Source organism: Populus euphratica, unplaced genomic scaffold (genome assembly GCF_000495115.2).
Source record: "Populus euphratica unplaced genomic scaffold, PopEup_1.0 scaffold564.1, whole genome shotgun sequence".
Lineage (NCBI taxonomy): Eukaryota > Viridiplantae > Streptophyta > Magnoliopsida > Malpighiales > Salicaceae > Populus > Populus euphratica.
Window position 1 is genome coordinate 87,149 of NW_011500443.1, and position 9,333 is coordinate 96,481.

Genomic DNA, 9,333 nt, shown 5'->3' on the forward strand with positions numbered 1-9,333 from the left:
ATTGTTTTTTTTTTATTTAAGTATAAACCTATATATTTAGAAGTTCATTTGGATCCCAATTAATTTGGTTGAACCCGGTTAGTTATTAAAATGAATTAAAATAAATAAATCTTGAATCACTTCAATCCGACCATATTAGACTGGTATTTGGATTAATAATTGTTACTTCTTTACTGATTAAAGATTTTTTTTAGTAATATAGTTTGTTTTTTATTTTTAAAAGTTTTTTTAAAAAAATTATTTTATTTTTATTTTTTTCATTATTTTAAATTAATATTTTTAGATTTTTTGATATGGTGATATTAAAAATAATTTTTAAAAATAAAAATATTATTTTAATATATTTTCAAATAAAAAATATTTTAAAAATAATTATAATAATACTTCTAAACATAATTATAATTGATAAATTTAAAAATAATTATAATAACACTTCTAAACATAATTATAATTGATAGATTTGATTTGCTAAATGCACGCGTTAATAATATTTTAATTAGAAAATCTCCAAAGCTGCCTTGCCCATGTGTTAAATGGGTCCTACAAATATTATTTATGGGGAAAGTGTTAAGAAGGCATGGGTTCTTCTTTTTCCTCAGCCGAACTGGTATGTTATTGTCCAGTAATATTTTGCCGGGATCTTATCCCCTCCTCCATTTCAATATACGAGAATTTGGAGGAGGGGAACTTCGGCTCCAATCGATTCCATTTTGTTATTTTAATGTTTAGAAGTGTGGTAAAAATATTTTTATTTAAAAATATAATAAAATAATATTTTTTGATTTTTTAAAAAGTTATATTTTAAAATTAGTATATTAAAATAATATTAAAATATTAATTTAAAATAAAAATAAAAAAAATTAATTTTTAATTTTTTTCAAATAAAGACTTGCACGGGTCTTGGGAGAACAAGCATTGCGTCTGGAGGGATAGGCGTGATCGATGGGATAATCTTGAAATTATTGGATAACATATGCGATTTAAATTAAATAAGTCATAAATTAACTATCACGTTAAAATTGACATATTAACTTTATTATTTAGTAATAAAAAAATTATTATACGCATAACATTATTTAAGTAGGTGTTAAAGTCGTGGGTTGGATCTAGCATACTTGTGTCTTTGAAACGTACTTTTGATGTCCAATAGTTGTGATGAAAGAGTAATTTTTTTGTTATTTTTTTTTTATTTTTGTGTTATTATGTTTTTTATTTTTAGTTTGAAAGAGGATATTTTTTTATTTCTTATTATTAGAAATTTATAGTTTTTTTTTCTATATAAAGAGTTGTAATAACTTTTTGAGAAGTGAGGTACCAATAAATAAAAATTAAATATTTTAAATATTTTCTTGTAATTATAATACTCTTGATTTTTAAATTTTTTGACTTATAACAATTTTAATCATCCTTTGCTACTAACAATGTCAATTGATATTAAAGCTTTATATCAATTAGTATTAGAGGTTAACAATCCTTAATGGTTATGATTGGAGTTCGTGTAGAGACTTGTATCAAAACTCAATAATTTCTAGTGGTTAGTTATTATCTAATATTAAATAATTATAGATGGAAGATGTTGCAAAAAAAGATGTGCCTGTGTACGAGGGGATGAAAAGGTTTCTTGCTTGAAAAAAGATGCTCACGGACTTAGTGTATTGTTTCTGTTTGCGTTGATTGTTGTTGCTAGAAATCCTAATAGTGGGATTCATAATGGGCTAACTTGCACAAAGATGTTGTGCCAAAGATCCTTGATGGAGTAACCTGTACAAAGGTACAAAGGTGTGTTAGAGTTTTATGATGGGACCTGTACAAAGGTGTGTTAGAGTTTTATGATGGGAAGAGATTGACAAAGATGTTAAAAATTCACGATAAAATAACCCATATATAAAAGGATGTTTATAGCAAATGATAGTTTTTTGCTGCAATTTGAATTCTAAGACAAGTTTTTTTTTGACTTGGAGAGACTAATGCATGCTTTTTTAAGAAAATTAATATTTGTTTTAGTTAATTTTATGTTTTTATTTAAATTTTGTTTTATTATATTTTTCTAGTTTTGTTCTATATTTGAAAATAATAGTTTTCTTATTCATAGTTGAATCGTTACAAATCATAATTCATTTAAGTGTCCGGTCTTTAATAGTAATTCACACGAACTTCTGATAAAAAATCTTCTAAATCTTTTTATAAGAAAGAGATTGTTGTCCTTTGAGTCTAAATTTTTTTTATTAAAAAAATCTTTTAGATTGTTTTTCTTTATCAATAACAAATGATTTTTTTTATATAAATACATCATGCAAACATACTTTATTTTTATCAAATATCAAATAAAAAAATCAAAGATAAATTACAATAATATCTTTGAAATATTATAAAATTACTAAATAATGTAAAAAATAACTACTAATTTGAAAAAGTGAACTACACAATTTAAAAAAATAAAAGAGGAAAAAAGTATTAGTTTAAATATAAAATTTAATGCAAAATAAGTAATATATAAAAAAAATATTAATTAAAATAATGATAATAATCAAAATAAAAAAAAATAAGGGAGGTTAAGTGCTGCTAGGTCCCCACACATAACCAACTACTTAAAAGCCTAGGTGTAGGTGTGCCTAGAAGCTTAGGGCCACAACCCTGAGTTTTTTTTTTTGGCTTTTCATGGAGTGGATGATGCATGATTTGCTATATATTTTAAGTTGAATGGCAAGTCATGCACTATGACAAATAACTTATTGTCTCGTATAATCTTTTTTGGTCACTTTCCGAGACAAGGGAAAAAAGAATGAGTTTTGAGAACTTAAAACCCATTTCAACTTCTTTTTACCTGAAAATATCTAAAACAACACCCTTAAAATATTAATAAATCAATTTTTCAAATTCAAAACACCCCTAAATTAATTAGGAAAAACAAAAAAGCCATTTATTTTCTTTTTTGAACCCCCATCTAAGCAAGATGATGGACAAAAAATATCATAATAAGACTCATGTAAAATGAAATTTATGAACATCAAAAATGATCTTTTCATCGTTGAATGATGGTCACTCCTCAACTTTCTGTGTCATCTCTTTAAATCGGTGACTAAAATGTAGAGCAAGTGAATTCCTATATCAAAATGTAAAAACCTCATAAAATAGGGATTAAACATGAAAATAAAAACTTAAGGGACCAAAAAAGCACATCAACTACAAAAAAAAAAAGAGTCTATGGATTTGTCTTAAAATCAATTTTGATCCTAAGTTTCAATTATGTTTAAACAAAAAAAATTAAATTTTATTGTGCCAAATCAAGCATTAATTTAACATTGAAATCTTTTTTCAACATTACAAGAAACCCTTGCAAAGTTAACTGAAATAAATTATCCATTCCAATAATAAATAAACTAAATATAGAAGGATTACATCAAAAAGAAAAAATAAAAAAATAAATTAAATGAAACCATAATGTAAATTCACAATGAAAAAACTCAGAGGCCGCAATGTTTGTACATGGTTTCCCATATGTTTTAGGTTTCTATTAATATATAGAGATACATGCATCAAATTACAAGATTACAAGGTAATAATAATTTTATTCATTATTCTACAGTCTCTAAAACCAAGGAAATTTACTGGAGTAATTGTTTCGATGTTCAGAAGAATCCTCGAACTAATTTACGTGTTAATTAAGATTAATAAATATATTTTTCATATAATTTTAAAAATATATTTTCACATCAATCCCTTAATTTTATTTTTTTATAATATACCCCTCGTAGAACTAGGAAGATTTAAATTTTAGAGCCAAAACTAATCAAATTTAAAACTTTGCTCCCCTAGAAACGTTTCTCTGCTTTAGGTCCCTTAATAAAGATTAATAAGTAATAAATCCTCCTTTCATAGATGTCGATGTCGTACGGTGCTTAGTTTCATAGATGTCGATGTCGTACGGTGCTTTAAGAAAATATATTTTAAATTTAATTATTATTTAGGACTGAAATGTATATTTAAGCTATAATTTTAGCAAAATGTTTTTTACCGTGTTTCTTATTTTAGTTCCTTATATTTTTATTTTATTTTTTTAATAAATATGCTTTAATTTATCATTAATTTACATATATAAAGATGTAATGAAAAAAAAAAACAAATTACAGTAGCAATGTATAATAATTTGTTTTTTAGGTAAATGAAAAACAATATTTTTCCATGAAATTTTAGATTATTATTTAATATTTAATAATAAACAAACAATTAACCAAAGCACTAACCATGCCGATGCCCAATCTTCCTGCCTCCCCCGCCCCCTCTTTTAACACTTTCCATGGCATGAAAACGACAAAGACAACGACGATCGCGTGGCGGGAAAGTATCAGGTCCCGATAATTTCTCTTTCTCAATCTCACGAAATTACCCTCCTCCCCTGCTCCTCGTGCAACCGTACATAAACGTGTACTGTAGAACGAACGCACGAACCTTCTCAGGAAACGCCTTCCAAGCCAAGCAAACTCCTCTTTACCAAAGAGACGAGTCTCGCTCTCTCTCTCTCTCTATATAATTTAATGTAATCTGGCTGTTCGGGTGCAGAAGGTGTCTTCTTAGTCTATGGTTGATTTTTTTTCCTGGTTTCGTTTCGGTGATGATGATCTCAATGCCGTCCTTCAATAATCACCACCGTTGATTCTTTATACTGATCTGCTTCCCTTCGCCTGTTATGAAGTTCGCGGGTGATTCCTTTCTCTCCTCCTCTCTTTCATGGAATTCTCATTCTCATACTGGAGGTCCTTCATAATTAATTATCATATTTAATATAATAAATGAATTGAATTGAAATAATGGTAATGAAAAATGTGCTGTTATGCTGTGCAGTGAATTGTGATGCTGGACCAAATTTTAATGGGGAAAGACGATGATTCAGAATGCGTTTTTCCTTTAACAAGTCTCCAGATTGGGTATATGTTTTTATCATCACTTGCGCATCTTCCTATTTCATCTCCTTAAATTAGTTTGATATTTCAGCTCCGAGAGATAATTTTCGCTTCCCTTTTTGTAAAAGAATTATTTTTTTAATTTGGAATAGTTATGAGATAACAAAGATGATGGCTTAATTCAATGTGTATAAATTGCTTGATTTTAGTGGAAAGGAATGGCCAGCGAGCTTCATGCAGACTGGGTATTATGCTTTTGCAATTCTAATAGTGTAGTGTCTTTTAGGAAAACAATTCGTTTTCTTTCCTAGCAAAAAGTGGTATAAAAAGGGACAAGTGAAGGGAGAAAAAAGTGAAAAGCCTGAAAGAAGATGTTAGCAGGTGCAAAATTAATCACTTGATGAGGTGATATAATTTCAGATTAGAAGTATATGAATGAAAATCATCCTCAGTGACTTTTTATGGATAGTGTGGAATCCTGTTCTTTTATTGAATCGTGGAAAGCACTTGTGTTTTGGAAGACACGATCGATAATGGGCAGCATAGTCTATGATTTGTGATTGTTATTTTTTTCATTATCTTCTTGTGTTTTATTTGATGTGTGCATAAAGTTCACCTGTCCCTAAATTACTTCATGCAGCTTGTAGGATGACTATGACAACCAGTGATGAGTTTGTTTGCATATTCGTTATCTTGATTGTGTTTGATTGCATCTGAGAACATGTTGTGCCTGCCTGCTTTGAAAATGCTAAAGATTTCTCCCCCCACCAATTCCTTCCCCTTTCCAAACATATCATATGGTTGTGAACCTTGTGGTGTCAATCATTAGAAGACCATTAGGCCTGTAGTGTATTTGAGTATGGTTACTGAATTCTTAATCTGTTTTAATTTTTTTTCCCTCGGTGATTTTAGAGACTTGCAGTCTTATCTCTCAGATCTTAGCCTTTTCATTGCGTTTGAAAGTGGGAAATTATATATTTTGGTGGACAATCGACCATGGCTGAGAAACCTTGGTTCACACCCAGCACACTTGTGGCAACTGATGGTTACCAAGGTTGCGAAGACTTGGGATACCTTCTCTAAAAATCCTCATTTTCAAGTTTTTCCTTGATCATCTCTGATTAATGTCATTTTCTCTCACTCACTCAGTCTAGGTTATCTCCTTTTGCAAACTCAAAGGCTCGGAGGGGGATAAAGGAGGGAAAGGATGCTTCTTCTCAGTCCAATCCCAGTAAATCAACAAAGCTTGAGAGATGGTTCTTGTTGATTGAAGCACATGATGATGAATAAGGATTTACTTTGAAATTCGGATATTGTGGCATGCCTACATTTGTGCTGGAAATTCATGATTCCTGCTGGACTTAGGTGATAACTAATATTGTTAAGAGCCCATTCTGGTTCACCTATGCAAGGAGCATACTTAATGTGGATAAATTAACATCGTAAGTGACATCACTGTCTTCTATATCCATGTGGATGTTGCACTGTAAACTAGCCTTCACAGTTGGTTGAAGTGCTTCACTGAGATTTTAATGCAATATATCTATGCTTAATGGATAGTCATCCCAGGATCAACAGCTCTCGCTTTTCATGGAGAAATGCTGTTGGTGTTTCAATAGCCGTGGAGGTAAATTATAGAAGTAGTTGCACCCCAATAATATGTGATGGCTGTAACTTGCTCAGATTTGTGGCTGTGAAGTCAACAGTGGGGTTCAGTAGTCTTATGCTTGGTCTTTAGAATTTGGCCTTTGTAGGATGCTTCTTCTCACTCTGGGAATTACATAAAGTCACAAATTTCTGATGGTTTGGTTCACCACCACCACCATCTTCTTACTGTTCAGATGATATTCATGAATAATAGCTTATATAGGCCATTAAATAGGACCTTTTGCTTGCATTACAACAGCAATGTGCCCCTGGATTGTTGCATCTTTTGCCAGTTGGTGAGTTGCAACCTAACTGAGATGTTAACAAGTTGCTGTTGTAATTATTATGTTTATATTTGATGGGACTATGTATTTCCTTTCCTAAATGAGCAATTACTCTGTTTAATGCTTCCTGAAATTTGCAGGAGATACCTTTTATGATGCTGAAGAAAATTTCTCAATGACACCATCTATTGATGGCGATGACAAAATTTGTGATGATAATCTGTGGGCTGAGGATAATTCTTCATGCTGCCTTGGTGGCAGTTTTGATGTATTTCCTGTGACCCCAGAAAATATAACGAGTGAGCCACTCACTCCACCTACTGGGCCTTATAAAAGAAGAAGAGTGATCAGGTCGATTGGAACTAGAGTTGAAGTTGATTGTTACGCTGAGAAAACACATGGTGGAAATGAAGACTTGTTAGACGGCTCTGGTGCCAGTGATTGTGAGAATGTTCATGAACCTAAGCTATACAGGGATGTTTTGATTTTGTTTAGGTTCAATGATCATGACCTGCCATTTAAACTAAAACAAGTGTTAATGTCTGACCTGCGGTTGCTTACTTTATTGGAAGCTGGGCTCCCATCTTGGGTTCTCTTTCTTCAGTCATATCCAGGATTTTGCCATCTTTATCGTCCTTGGATGTGCCCTCTGGCAAGAGCTTTGTATGTGTTAATCTCAGTTATGTATGTGTTAATCTCAGTTATCACTGTTCTCGTTGGATTTTTTGACTTGTACAAAAATGTCCCTGTTCTTAAGGCAACTGCTTCTAGTTTGTTTGGACCACTTTTTGACTGGATAGAGACTTGGGAGATGGTTTCAAGAATCAAGTACCTGGGAACAATGCTATTTCTACATAACTTTGAGAAAGCTGTTACTTGGCTTCTGATGGTCACACACACTACTAGATCCTTCTTTTCAGTTTTCACACAGCCAATGGTCGAACTGCTTGCTGAGATTTTAGGCTTTCTTCTTCCATTGTGAAATATATTCATTGAAGTAAGAAAGAGTTTGAATTCCATTTTATGGGTTGTGATTGAGTGGTCTTGCAGTGTACTGGGAGACTTGCTAGAGATTTTTGTATGGCCTTATCTCAGTTATCGGGAGCATTGGTGGGTTCTCAGCTGTTTTGGTTATGTTATTTTGCAATCAAGACTCCATTATTTTTAAAAGGATGAATAAATTCCTTGATCTGTTTGTTGCCTTTTGTGCTGCAGCAACTTCAATTATATTTCCCATATTCTGGATTGTTTGGGAAAATACTTTATGCTCCTATTCGCATGGTCCTTGCACTAGCTGGTCTTGTGGCTTTCACTTGTGCCTGGATATCGGAAATGATTGGGGATTTTGGAAATTTGTAAATGGAATATTCCAGCTTGCTGCAGCTTCTGATGCAAGAGTCAGTACATACAAAGTTTCAATGTGGCGTTCACTTTGGAATGACCTTTTTTCTCAGGTTGGAAGGCATCCTATAATTCCTGATTGCATTTTGATCACAAGCATGCAATTATGAAGTCAGTGATATTTATGTTCATAATCTGTTCAGGTTTTCCGTGCTGTAAGGAGCATATTAAATGGTTTTGTAGCCTTCTTCACAGCCTGCAACAGGCATCACCTAAGGTAATGCTCGCAGCAGTTAGACCATATGCTTCATTTCTAGCCAATGCAGTCCTTGATTAAACTTGGTTTATGAGTAAAATATCTCAATTTAAGCAGTATAACGGTTAAACCAAAATATTTTCAGGACTGTTCTCATCAGATCAAAGACTTAGTTGCATTGAGATGTGATTCCTTTAAACTTCTAGGAACATATTGTATATCCTTGCAGGACGAAGCATAAAATGAGAAAAACTTGAAGGATCTCGCCTGGATTACCTTCTAATTGCTGTGTTGGAATTATTGTTGATTCTTTGATTGCTTTTCTAGCTTACGGATTGTTTGACAAAGCTCTGCGTATCTTATCATATTCTTCTTCTGTTGTGCTGGTATACAGCATTTATAATCACGAACAGGATTTCATTCAGAGAATACTTGGTCGGGCGCCAAGGTCAAAACCATTGGATTATAGAAACAGCAGGATGACACCTGAAACTCGAAGTCGGGCAGTTAGTTCTCAAAAAAACTTCTGATGTCATGGCTCTAAACTTCAGTTCTTTGCTTTAAATTCAGATGCCAAACTGCAATTTTTTTAGCTTGATTGTGTTGCTTCTGATTTTGCAGTCTGAAGGGAATAGGAAAATTCACATGAGATGAAAGCTAATTAGCAGTTTTTTGGGTCCAGAAGAGACTATATGTTGGATACTGGGCCTGCCTTACATATAAAGTGCATTTGATCACAAATATATAACTGAAACAACAACGGCTGGGTTAAACAGGCAGGAGATTCTGCAACTATCCAGAGAGGTATCATAGAGAGAGCTTTCTTCTTTCGTTTGTTTCGTGTTGTATTAATTTCTTTCCATACGATAACGGTTTCCGGTTTAAGATGTGAGCAGCTTGTATA

General features: G+C 32.0%; 1 pseudogene; it reads left to right on the forward strand.

The window, feature by feature from the left end:
• The first annotated feature begins 4,258 nt into the window (after positions 1–4,258).
• Positions 4,259–9,327, forward strand: LOC105114730 (uncharacterized; annotated as a pseudogene).
• The last annotated feature ends 6 nt before the right edge of the window (positions 9,328–9,333 follow it).